The 14,300-nt window shown below is 34.4% G+C and overlaps 1 long non-coding RNA gene across 1 annotated transcript; it reads right to left on the bottom strand.

Annotated features, from left to right (window-relative positions):
• Positions 1-228: 228 nt before the first annotated feature.
• LOC128553570 (uncharacterized) lies at positions 229-13,604 on the bottom strand. The gene is made up of 4 exons (XR_008369377.1): positions 13,238-13,604; positions 9,096-9,216; positions 8,436-8,649; positions 229-365 (listed from the first exon to the last, which is right to left on the bottom strand). It is a non-coding gene; the product is annotated as an uncharacterized LOC128553570 (long non-coding RNA).
• Positions 13,605-14,300: the final 696 nt, after the last annotated feature.

Genomic DNA, 14,300 nt, shown 5'->3' with positions numbered 1-14,300 from the left:
AGAAACCTGATAAGATTCTGTAAGTGAAAATTTCTATGAAAACAAGGGCTTTCAGTATGTATTTTTTTAATTAAGTTAGCTCCCTTCAATTGTAAAATCTGTTTTATAGAAGATTGGACATTTGTTGCTGCTTTTAAAGTATTGGTATCTCTGTTCAGCTCTTATGTAACTCTAAATGCAGTTTTTACGTGGTAAATTATTCTTAACAAAAATTATCTGGTTACTTATTAGATATTTCTATGACTGCCATGAAATCCAAATTTCCACCATAGTTCCCTCATACACCATATAGAACAAAGACCTGCATCTCTTCTTCAATTCTGAACTAATTGTCTGTAGCCATTCTGCTTTACTGTTACTTCACACTACAAAACAAGAGACATTTTCAGAGTGTTTAGAATGAAATATATTATGAGAAGCAATTTTACAATTTAATGATAATCATCTAAAACTCCTAACTTGTAACTTGAAACTATAAAAAGTTTCCTTTTATGAAATTTCATGCAATGATATTCGTAAGTGAATCTATGTCAAGGGGCCTCCGTGGCTGAGTGTTTAAGGTTGCTGACTTTAAATCACTTGCCCCTCATCGATGCGGGTTCAAGCCTCACTCGGGGCATTGAATTCTTCATGAGAGGAAGCCATCCAGCTGGCTTACGTAAGGTGGGTGGTTCTACCCAGGTGCCTGCTCGTGATGACATAATGCATGAAGGGGCACTTGGGATGTTCCTCCACCATCAAAGCTAGAAATACTGAAACTTTAATCCACCTGTTTTGGGAATGTCCAATAATAGAAAAGTTTATATTAGAAACCAAGAATTATGTTATAACTTTTGATCGAGACTTTCAGATTGATTGCAAAACCTTCATTTTCGGACATTCTAAAAAGAACTTTGAACATTATAACATTTTTTGCCTGGAAGTAAAAAGATATATTTATATGTGCAAAAGAAAAGGTTGTATTCCATCCCTAAATGGATTGAAGGGAAGTCTAAAGTTAGCCTTGTCAATTGTTAAAGAAACAAAAATATCAGAAGATAAAAAGGAAAATTGGTCTTTGTTAAAAAGAATATGTGAATGAGTTTTGTATTTATTTTGTATTTATTATAAGAAGTGTTAGTAAGCTGTACAGAACTTTACTTCTTCTATACCAGTGTACCAGTGTCTTAAGGTTTTAAGTTATACTTGTCTTGCTAGAAATGTAATATGACTTTTCATTTGAATGTTTATCTCCTAACATATAAGGTACAATACATCAACATTATATTGGCTTGTTAGATACAGATTAACTAGTGTCTTTTATTATGTGTCTTTCATATTTTGTATATATTGCACTCTTTGTACGGCGTGTTCCCGTGGAGTGCCCCGATCCACGCACACCTATGGACGGGGAAAATAAAGATGTATTAAAAAAAAAAAAAAAAAAAAAAAAAAAAAAAAAAAAATCATTTCCTCTGTGAAAAAAAAAAAAAAAAAAATCAAAACTAGAAAGTCTCCATATGACCTAAACTTGTGTCGGTGCGACGTTAAACCCAACCAAAAAAAAAGACAAAAACAAACAAATAAAAAAAAATTTATGTCAGAAATAAAAGGTTTAGACTAAAAAAAGAAAAAACAATACCAAAAATAACTGCCTTAAAAATTTATGTCAGTAAGTAAAAGGTTTAGAAAACAAGAAAAAACAATACTAAAATAACGCCGTTTTAAAATTTATGTAAGTAAAGAAAAAAGGTTTAACAAACAACCAAGAGGACCATGATGGCCTGAAAGCTCCCTCTTTCCACATGACCCCCTTTGATATGACGCGTTTTTTCATTATTTGACATAGTGATAGTTTTTTTTAGCCCTGTGACCCCGTTTTGAACTTTTACTAGATATTTTCAAATAAAAATTTTGGACCAATTTTCTGAAGTCCTTGAAAAATATGGTCTCTAAGGTCACAAGGTTTTTTTATTATTTGACCATTGACCCAGTTTTCGAAGGTACGTGACCCGTTTTGAATTTAAAGAATCATCAAGTGAAAATTCTCATAATTTTTCATGAAGATTTATGAAAAATATGGCCTCTAGAAGGTCACAAAGGTTTTCTATTTTATACCTACGCCTGTTTTTGACCGCACGTGACCCCGTTTTTGAAACTACCAAAATAACACAAAGGGGAATATTAAAATTTAATTTTTTATGAAAATCCATTGAAAAATATGGGCCCCTAAGAGGTCAAAAGATTTTAATAATTTTTTAACCCACTGACCAGTTTTGATAGCAGTTGACCCCGTTTCAAATTGACCCAGAATCATCAAAATGAAATTCAACCAATTTCATACAGATCCATGAAAAATATGGCCCTAGAGGGTCACAGGTTTTTTTTTTATTTGACCCACTGACCATTTTTTAAGGCACATGACCCTTTCAAAATTGACCCAGATACACAAGGTGTAAAATTTTGACCTTTTTATGGGGCCTTCACAAGTAGGCCTCTAGAGAGGTCACAAGGTTTTTTTTATTTTTAGACCACTGACCCCGTTTTTGACCGCAATGCCCGTTTCGAACTTGACCCAGATATCTCAAATGAACATTCAGACCAATTTCATACAGATCCCCTGAAAAATAGGCCTTTAGAGAGGTCACAAGGTTTTTTTATATTTTACCTACTGACTATTTTTGATGGACGGGCCCACTTTGAAATTTACCGATTCATCAAAGAACATTTTGCCAATTTCATACGATCCCATGAAAATATGGCCCTAAGAGGGCACAAGGTTTTTTATTATTTGACCTACGACCTAGTTTTTGACGGACGGGCCCTTTCGAACCTGACCTAGATTCTCAAGAGAACTTTGACCAATTTTCATGAAAATCTCATAAATATATGGCCCCTTAGAGGGTCACAAGGTTTTTATATTTACCTAGACCTAGTTTTTGAGCCTGACCCAGTTTCGAATTGACCTAATATCTCAAGGGGAAAAATTTTGACCATCTTCTGAAGATCTTGTGAAAATATGGCCTCTAGAAGGTCACAAGGTTTTTCTATTTTAGCCTACTGACCTAGTTTTTGATGGGCGTGACCCTTTTAACTGACCTAAATATCAAGGTGAACATTCTGACCCAATTTCATGAAATCTTGTGAAAAATATGGCCTCTAGAGAGGTCACAAGGTTTTTTTATTTTTTGACCTATGACCCGTTTTTGGGCACGGACCCCGTTTTTGAACTTGACCTAGATATCATCAAGAGAAATTTTGACCAACTTTCATAAAAACCCCTGAAAATGTGACCTCTAGAGTGGTCACAAGCAAAAGTTTACGGACGGACGCACGGACGGACGACGGACACCGCACGATCACAAAAGCTCACCTTGTCACTTTGTGACAGGTGAGCTAAAAAAACAATACCTAAAATAACTGCCGTTCAAAATTTATGTCACTTTAGATTTTCCTTGAAATTAATTTCCCCTGTTATTTTGCGTATCTGAATAACTACAAAATCAATGCATGTAATGCAAATTTGTTGAACAGAAAGGAAAAATGAGTATATTTACGGATACTCTTGAATTTTTACCCTCATAATTTCTATAATGTTCTTGTCTATCTTTCAATTTGGACAGTACATGTACCATTAACTGTTAAAACGGATGTTTACCAAAAAGATACTGACTGAATGGCAAACTGAGCAGATCTTGATCAGACTGCAAGGATGGCGTAGGCTGATCATGATCTACAATGGTCACAAAGGCAGAATCAATTGTGTCCAGCATTGTAAGGGTTAAGGGACCAATGATAGTAAGAGGAAGAACAGAACAGAAAATATCTGGTATGAATCAAATCTCGGCCATCAAATATTTTAAACAGGCTGCTGGTGTAGTATATGGGTGGTTTTCAAAATAATGAAGCAAAAGTGTGACATAGGGGTTGAAAATTCAAACTTATTTCTTATGGTGGTCACCTATTTTTTATTATAGCAAATACTTCATATTTGAAGGAAATAACTTTGGGGAAGTGTTGAGAAATGCCAATCAGAAAATATTTCAGCCTTTAATTCAAAAGGTCAGTGAATTTCCAGTAAGGTGGGTGATAAATGTTGCAGGGTTTTTTTACAAGGAAATATGTATAACAGTAATTTTTTCAACATAAATGATAAGTAATGGGTGTATGTTATGGTTTGAAACTTATTTAATCAGGTGTTTGTTGACACTGGTTTTTAAAATCACCCTTTCTGCACAAATTTGACATGAAAATAAAACTTTACCTAGAAAAGTTGTTGCTGAATGCAAAATAACTAAACATATAATTATAAAACCAACTTTTTCTGACATGTTGCATTTTTATAAACCACATGCCAAATTTCAAAATGTCCAATAATTCTGATTTCTAGAATTGTCTACTAAAAATTTGAGTTTTTTAAAGATGCACAGGGGACACATACTGAAGATCAGTGTAATATTCATCCATTATTAGTTTTCTATTCATAAAAAGACAAACTGGTAATAAACTTTAGACAAATACTATCAAAAAATAGTTTATTCCACAAAATAACTACAAAATTGAAAATTTTCACTACAAAAACATGAAATTCAACAAAATGTAATGCTTTAAATGAAAAAAAAGTGATTTTATACATAACTAACACACTGAAATCATTTAATTTACATGAACTGCTTATTCAAAATTAGAAAAATGACAAATACCATGCATGATAAAAAGGAATAGTAAAATTCATACATACTTTATAATGTTACTAAAAAGGTGCACAGGGGAAAAATTGTATCAAAAATTTATTCATAGAATATGTTCATGGTAAGTAAAATTCTTTTAACTACATAATATTTACTAGTGGACATTTACATATTTAGGTAAACTTAAGAGCTTAAGAACAATAAATTGATGTTTCCACTTTTAAACCTGAAAATTGGCAACTTCGGAAAAAAATGCAAACAATGAATTTTTAATTGTCCAGTTTCTTATATAATGCTAAATTATCAAGTAAATGCCTAAATTTTGCATACACACTGCTAAGAATATAGAAATGCCACCACAAATTACAGTAATGCTATGATAATTGATATATGTCAAAAAAAGGGTGCACAGGGACATCACTTTTGGCTTTGTAAATGTTTAACAGTCAGTAATATATGTGAAGTTGAAGGCTGCTTTTGATCTGTTGTAACTCCCTTTCAAGGGAAAAAAAAGTAAAATCCCATTTTATTTAAAGAATAAAAGAAATCTGACACTTAACAACTGAAAAGGTGCACAGGACATTTTAGGTGTATAGACATTCTCAAGTTTCTGAAAAGTCGATTTATTAAAGAAAAAAATCATACTGTGTCTCACAGCTGAAAGGATAAAGATCTTAGAAAAACATTAAGACTTTTGAAAAGTAATAGGGTTATGAAATTGTATGTTCAACATTTAAATTTAGTATTTTTTTTCACTATTTTTCGTGAAAAGGGTTCCATCACAAGATGTGAAATATTAGTAACAATAAGATGTAGTAATGAAAAGAAGTATTTTATTTAAATGTCAGAGTTTAAGTTACATTAAAAAGCCAAAGCTGTAACAATAAATCATGGTTTTAAAAAGTAAACCTCAGTTGAAAACTATACTTTTATGTAAAATGTCACACTTTTTTGGGTGCAACAGGGGACAAAATTAGCTATAAATTTAATATAACTTTTAAAAATTTCTTGAGCCATAAGATAAAATTGCACACATTTATTGAGTACATTGATTTGGATATATTTTCTCCAAACACATTCTAAAACTGAAATGAATTGAATAAGGTGAGGGGAGAAGAAAAAGCTTCATTATTTTGAAAACCACCCATATCATTATACCTGAACAGAAACCTAAAACCTTGATTTCTTTCTTAACTGTTTTAGTAAAAATTTCTGTGAAAACAAACCCTGTAATTAAACAAAATAGAATTAAGCAAGGGCATTTGTGTGTTGTTTTTTTTTGTTTTGTTTTTTCAAATTTGAGTTGCCTCCCTTCAACTGCAAAGTTTAAAAAATCTAGCTTAAAGGGAATTCCTATAGTTTTTTATGCACATCTTTCTGCGCAGCCGACACTTTCTATGGAAAACTGAACTGAAGTCAACATTTGTTGAAACATGTTACAGACAATCTTAAATATGAGGAGTTTTGAATGAAATAGCATTTTTGATAAGTTATATCAGTAATCAAATGTTGATACTGGTTTATGTTGTATTGACAAGTATCATGCCTGACAGGTATCTTGCTATTTTTGTGGTTGTGTTTTCACATCGCATTTTAGTACAAAGACAGGTTGTTCATATAATGTAAGATAACTGACTTATACTGATAAGACAATATCACCTTTCAGATTTTTAGTATTCAATTATAGAAAAAATTAAGAATTTTTAAAACTTTTTTTAACTTTTAGCAGATATACATGTAATCAATTTTGGGCCCGGTTCGCGCCATTTCCGTCCGAACAGGTTTTATTCTAGCGGTCTTAACATAAAATTTAGCCTGGGGACCCATACATTTTATGCTCACAATACAATTATCTATACACAAGAAGAAAAAGAAAAAAATTTTATGAAAGAGTTTTAAATTTTCAAAAATTTTAAAAAAAAAAATTCTTCACTATGGTATTTTTCATTGAAAAAGTTCACAAAAGTAAATAAAACAATATTTTTTTTTCATTTGTACCCATTATTGTAAGGATAGAGTATTACAAATATGACTATGATATCAAATAAGTATATAATAAAATCTGTAAAAAGAAAAAACCGTATTGTGCTGCCTGGATGTATATTATGGTTGGTATTGATAAACAAGAGGACCATGGTGGTCCTGAATCGCTCACCTCTTCCCACATGACCCAGTTGATAAACATTCAGACCAACTTTCATACAGATCCCATGAAAAATATGGCCTGTAGAGAGGTCACAACGTTTTTTCATTATTTGACCTACTGACCTACTTTTTGAAGGCACGTGACCCACTTTTGAACTTGACCTAGATATCATCAAGATGAACATTCTGACCAATTTTCATGAAGATCCATTCACAAATATGGCCTCTAGAGATGTCACAATGTTTTTCTATTTTTAGACCTACTGACCTAGTTTTTGACCGCACATGACCCTGTTTCGAACTTGACCTAGATATCATCAAGATGAACATTCAGACCAACTTTCATACAGATCCCATGAAAAATATGGCCTCTAGAGAGGTCACAAGGTTTTTCTATTATTTGACCTACTGACCTAGTTTTTGATGGCACGTGACCCACTTTCGAACTTGACCTAGATATCATCAAGATGAACATTCAGACCAATTTCATACAGATCCCATGAAAAATATAGCCTCTAGAGAGGTCACAAGGTTTTTCTATAATTTGACCTACTGACCTAGTTTTTGAAGGCATGTGACCCACTTTCGAACTTGACCTACATATCATCAAGGTGAACATTCTGACCAATTTTCATGAAGATCTCATGAAATATATGGCCTCTAGAGAGGTCACAAGGTTTTTCTATTTTTAGACCTACTGACCTAGTTTTTGACTGCACGGGACCCAGTTTCGAACTTGACCTAGATATCATCAAGATGAACATTCAGACCAATTTTCATACAGATCCCATGAAAAATATGGCCTTTAGAGAAGTCACAAGGTTTTTCTATTATTTGACCTACTGACCTAGTTTTTGAAGGCACGTGACCCACTTTCGAACTTGACCTAGATATCATCAAGTTGAACGTTCTGACCAATTTTCATGAAGATCTTTTGAAATATAGGGCCTCTAGAGAGGTCACAAGGTTTTTCTATTTTTAGACCTACTGACCTAGATTTTGAGGGCACGTGACCCAGTTTCAAACTTGACCTAGATATCATCTAGGTGAACATTCTCACCAATTTTCATGAAGATCTTGTGAAATATATGACCTCTAGAGAGGTCACAAGGTTTTTCTATTTTTAGACCTACTGACCTAGTTTTTGATGGCACGTGACCCAGTTTCGAACTTGACCTAGATATCATCAAGATGAACATTCTGACCAATTTTTGTAAAGATCCTACGAAAAATGTGACCTCTAGAGTGGTCACAAGCAAAAGTTTACGGACGGACGGACGAACGCACGAACGGACGACGGACGCTGCGTGATCACAAAAGCTCACCTTGTCACTATGTGACAGGTGAGCTAAAAAGCAGAAAATTATGAAAATGTTCAAAAATCGCTGGCAGTTTCAGCAACAGTGGGTGTTTTCAAAACAATTTTTCACAAAAACAAGCCCGGTGACCTATTGTTTTTATTTGTTCATTGTTTTCAGCACAAATTTTCCTATCATATAATTATGTGAATTAAAAAAAATTCTATGAAAGGAAAAAAAACTATAAGAATTCTCTTTAAGAAGTGCAGTTGGATTTACAGGAAAATAATTCTAAATACAAATTTATAGTGTGTTAACTTACTAAATCATTTCATGTCTGTGACCCACAATGTTTCCCATATACACCATGTTGAACAGAGGTCTGTGACCCACAATGTTTCCCATATACACCATGTTGAACAGAGGTCTGTGACCCACAATGTTTCCCATATACACCATGCTGAACAAAGACATGCATCTCTTCATTTTCTAAATTTCATGGTCTGTAGCTATTCTGCTTTTCTGTAACTTCACACCTACAAAAGAAATAGAATTTTTTGAAAACATTTTGTAAATCCATCAAAATCTAAAGATGCATATTCAAAAAGTTATTTCACAAATTTAAATGAAAATCATCTACACTTCAGTTAGACAGACTGACAGACATTCCATCAGTAAACATGTGTATAAAATATTATAATAAGCACTATACCTAACATTATATACTTGAATTTCAAAGTTACCTTCAATAAATGTAAAGTTGTATGATAATGGTAAAATCATACAAGTAGATTTAAAACAGTCTTCATGCATCAGAGAACACGAAGGTTTGTAGTATGTGGAAAGGAGTCTGAAAACAAACTAAGTGTAATATCAAGAGCTGCGGCAAAAGTTAAGTGCCTTTGGTCCAATTCTTTATTCACATAGATTGCTTGCCAGTAACCTCTTATCGGTTACATGGAAACATGTATCAATGATCTACCTTATAAATTCAAAACTGCACCATGGTTCCACCAATCACCAAGTAGAACAAAGACCTGTGCACATCTCTTCAGTTCTCAAGTTAATGGTCTCTAGCCATTCTGTGTTACTGTTACTTCACACTGCAAAAAGAAATATAAAGTGCACAGACATATTAGATGCATATATATATACCACAATAAAATCAAGCTGGAGAATTTTAGTTATATAGCTGTAATTTGGTAAAAAAAGTGCCAAAAAAAATAGATCCTATCATAGGTTTAACTAGAGCTATCACTAAAGGTGATGAATGTACCCCCTCCCGCCGACACAGTAAAATTTGCAAATTGACGCAAACAAGATTGCAAAATTTTTTTTGGAAGAATGTATTAACGTGTTAACAGTATAGTAAAAAAAAACAAAGCCCCCATAACTATGCAGAATATTTATCTAAAAGAATGTAACATCCCATCCCCACAACTGGGGTTTTGGTACTGATCATTTGTGTGAAGTTTCTTTTAAATTGTGTGAAAGGGTTTGGGTTAGATAGGACAAGATGCAAAAATTTGAAATATGCAAAACTGAAGGGAACATAGTATTTAACAAAAAACCCAATTTCCCATAACACTGAAAATTTTTGCGCGGAAAAAAACCAACATGCCCCAAAGCAAAACTACTGTTGAAAATTTTCACTTTGTGAATTTTTCTTAAATTGTGAAAAGGGGAAAGGAAAAAGGGCCCCACAAAAATTTGTGCCCAATGTATAAAGAAAAAGGTAACAAAAACAAGAGGACCATGATGGTCCAAAATCGCTAAACGCTTTCCCACATAAACCCCCAGTTTAAAGTATGAAGCCCCCCCCCTTTTTTTTCTATTTTTTCCTAGTAAACCTAGTTTTTAAGCTCATGTACCCATTTTTAAAAATTTGATCTAGAAAACATCAAGAAAAAAATTCGGAAAAAAATTTTCTGAAGACCCAAATTGAAAAATATGGCCCAAGAGAGATCCCCAAGGGTTTTTTCTATTTTTTGGGACCAAATTGCCCTATTTTTCAAAAAAAAAGTGCCCCCTTTTTTTGAACTTGCCCAAGAAAACATAAAGGGTGAACTTTTTCTACCAATTTCATGAAGATCCAAAAAAAATTTAAGGCCCCAAAGAGAGGTCAAAAGGGTTTTTTTTTTTTTAAAAAACCTACTGGCCTGGGTTTTGCCCGCATGTGATCCAGTTTTAAAAACGACCAAGATACCACCCAAGGGAACTTTCGACCAATTTTCATGAAAAACTATTAAAAAATAGGGCCCTAGAGAGGTAAAAGGGTTTTTTCCCTAATTTTAGACCTACTGACCAATTTTTTAAACCCCCGTTGCCCCATTTCAAACTTGCCCTTCTACATAAACAAGATGAACAGTCAGCCCAACTTCATACATATCCCATGAAAAAAAAGGCCTCAAAGGGGTTCAAAAGGGTTTTTTTCATTATTTGACCTACTACCTATTTTTTAAAAGGCACTGACCCAGTTTCGAGTTTGACCTAAAATATCATCATAAAAACCATTCTGACCAATTTTTATGAAGACCCCTTTGAAAGAAAGGCCTCAAAGGGTCAAAAGGGGTTTTTCAAAATTTTAAAACCCTTTACGACCTATTTTTTGACCGCAGGGAAACCCTTTCAAAATTTGACCTAGAAAAAACAAGATGAAAAATTCAGCCCAAACTTTCATACAGACCCCAAAAAATAGGGCCTTTAGAAGGCCCAAAAATTTTTTTTTCTATTTTTTAAATTTACTGCCAATTTTTTTGAGGGCACGTGACCCAGTCCTAACTTTGCCCCAAAATATCATAAAGGGTTTGAACATTCTGACCAATTTTTTTGAAAAACTTGTGAAAAATAGGGCCCCTCTAGAGAGGTCCCAAGGTTTTTTTTTTTATTTTTAAGACCTACGACCTAGTTTTGACCGCACGTAACCCAGTTCGAATTTGGGACCTAAAATACCCATCAAGGTGAACACCCCGCCCAAAAATTTTCATAAAGCCCCCATAAAAAATGTGACCTCTAAAGTGGTCACAAGGTTTTTCTATTATTTGACCTACTGACCTAGTTTTTGATGGCACATAACCCAGTTTCAAACTTGACCTGATATCATCAAGTGAACATTCTGACCAATTTTTCATGAAGATTTTGTGAAATATATGGCCTCTAGAGAGGTCACAAGGTTTTTCTATTTTAGACCTACTGACCTAGTTTTTGACCGCACGTGACCCAGTTTCGAACTTGACCTAGATATCATCAAGGTGAACATTCTGACCAATTTTCATAAAGACCCCATGAAAAATGTGACCTCTAAGTGGTCACAAGGTTTTTCTATTATTTGACCTACTGACCAAGTTTTGAAGGCACGTAACCCAGTTTCGAACTTGACCTAGATATCATCAAGGTGAACATTCTGACCAATTTTTCATGAAGATCTTGTGAAATATATGGCCTCTAGAGAGGTCACAAGGTTTTTCTATTTTTAGACCTACTGACCTAGTTTTGACCGCACGTGACCCAGTTTCGAACTTGATCTAGATATCATCAAGGTGAACATTCTGACCAATTTTCATAAAGACCCTATGAAAAATGTGACCTCTAGAGTGGTCACAAGGTTTTTCTATTATTTGACCTACTGACCTAGTTTTCGAAGGCACGTAACCCAGTTTCGAACTTGACCTAGATATCATCAAGATAAACATTCTGACCAATTTTCATGAAGATCTTGTGAAATATATGGCCTCTAGAGAGGTCACAAGGTTTTTCTATTTTTAGACCTACTGACCTAGTTTTTGACCGCACGTGACCCAGTTTCGAACTTGACCTAGATATCATCAAGATAAACATTCTGACCAATTTTCATAAAGACCCCATGAAAAATGTGACCTCTAGAGTGGTCACAAGCAAAAGTTTACGCACGGACGCACGCACGGACGGACGGATGACGGACGACGGACGCTGCGCGATCACAAAAGCTCACCTTGTCACTTTGTGACAGGTGAGCTAAAAATAAATCCCATAACTTAGCAAATTTTTTTTCTGAAAGAACCTAACATGCCCCATGCACAACTACTGTTGGTACTGATCACTTGTGTAAAGTTTCATTAAATTGTGTCAAGGGGATGAGGAGAGATGGTGCGCACAATATTGTGTCTATGTATATAGTATATTAACAAAAAAACAAAGTCCCATAACTCTGCAAAAAAATTTTCTAAAAGAACCTAACATGCCCCATGCACAACTACTGTTGGTACTGATCACTTGTGTGAAGTTTCATTAAATTCTGTCAAGGGGATAAGGAGAGATGGTGCGCACAAGATTGCGTCTACGGAAAGACGGACAGACAGACAGACAACCTGAAACCAGTATACCCCTCCTTACAACTTTGTTGTCGGGGGGTACAAAAACACTAAATATAATTCAAACATTGAAAAGCTATCTAAGTCAAACTAACAGGAACACTCAAGTCATTTAACGCCAATTTAAACGTTTTATATTATCCGTTTACATTGGCACTATCGAAAATATTCTCCTCTGGGCAGCGGACACACCAGATATTTTGCGAGTAAATCACAAGGTCGCGGGCGTGGTCATAATGTAGCGGACCCTAAGAATCGTACTATTACTTAATATTTTTTATTTGATAGTTATCTAACATGTTAAAATTCACTGCTCAGTATCATGGGTGTATTTTGAGGAGATGGTCAGGGGCCCCCATCCCTTCCTCCCCCTTAAAATCCGTCATGTTAAGACGTTTTGATGTTTCGCCTGATACCGATATTTCATTCATTTTTGTGTAGCTGGGGGATATTACTTAAAATTTTGTGTCCTCTAACCTATAGGCGGGACTTATTTTGCATAATTAATGAGGACAAATGCCGATCAGCTGGTAGACAAACTTATAAACATTGCAAATATTTGCTTAATTCATGGATTTTTGCAATAGATATGTGAAAAATACGATTTTAATAAATATTGACAGATATTTAACAATGTAACTGCAGGTAGGAACATTTTTCGCCAGCTTGAGTAAAATAGGTCACGAACTTCCCCGGTAAACACCACGTAGGTGGCGCAACTCAAATACCGCGAAATTAGTGATGACGCGAGATTAGTGATGTCGAGTATACTGACCAACAACGTCTACGTCACTGAAAGAGGTTCGGCGGTCACGGAAGATAGATGATACTGTTGCATGGTGGTAAGGTGTCTGACTTCAATTCACGTGTTACAATCATATTGTGGTATCCAGACATTTGTTGAAATTGTTCCTTGTAGTAATTTTTTATCTTGCCTGACACTGGGTACGAAAGTTCTTTGTACGAACATCGAAGGCTGATTGCTTCATAAATAACTTCATTAAAGTTCTATTATTACGTTAAATCGATAGCACTTATCCGTAAATAGTTTTACAATTCATTATTAGTTGCTGTCATAAACTTATTTACATGTAAATATGCTTAAAAGTTGACTTAGAACAGCAGCCGGCGAGTGTCAGACATTTTGAAATTATGACGTCATATTTGGGTTAGTATAAATACTGGGCGTTCCGTATCGCTGTAGTCTCACAGTCTTACTCCCGATAAGCATCAACACAGTTTTGTTGAAGACAGAAAAGCTAAATCTCTCTTATCCGATAATAGAATATGGATCGTAATAATACTTGTTACATTTGCCTGTTCTCTCATTCCAGTGCAGATCAGTTGATTGTTAACTTTGTTATAACCAAAGATTTTGCCAAATCTGGTAGATCTACACTACCAAATCTGGTAGATCTACCCGCTAGATCTGTTTACAGTCGTCTGCTAAGTCAAATCTAGATAGGTCTTAAGAAAGTGAAAGCACTTATACAAAAGAAAACAAGAAAAGCCTACTGGAATTACATTAACAACATTGTATGTGATCCTACTGAACAAAAACATGGAACTACCAAAAAATTTTGGAGTTTCATTAAAAGCCTTAAGAAAGACTCCTGTGGTGTTGCACCCCTTAGAGAAGATGGCATACTGAAGTCCAGTTCTCGTGATAAGGCAAATATATTAAACCATCAGTTTTCCTCTGTTTTTACCAAACCAGATGATTTTGTACTCCCAGACCTTGGAAACAGTCCTTACCCTGACATGAAAAATATTTCAGTTTCTGAAAATGGCGTCTCTAAACTACTTAAAGGACTAAATCCCCATAAAGCAGCTGGCCC

The sequence above is a fragment of the Mercenaria mercenaria genome, unplaced genomic scaffold, assembly GCF_021730395.1.
Source record: "Mercenaria mercenaria strain notata unplaced genomic scaffold, MADL_Memer_1 contig_3956, whole genome shotgun sequence".
Taxonomy (NCBI): Eukaryota; Metazoa; Mollusca; class Bivalvia; order Venerida; family Veneridae; genus Mercenaria; species Mercenaria mercenaria.
Note: the sequence above shows the minus strand (reverse complement) of the source record. Positions and strands in the feature narration are given on the sequence as shown.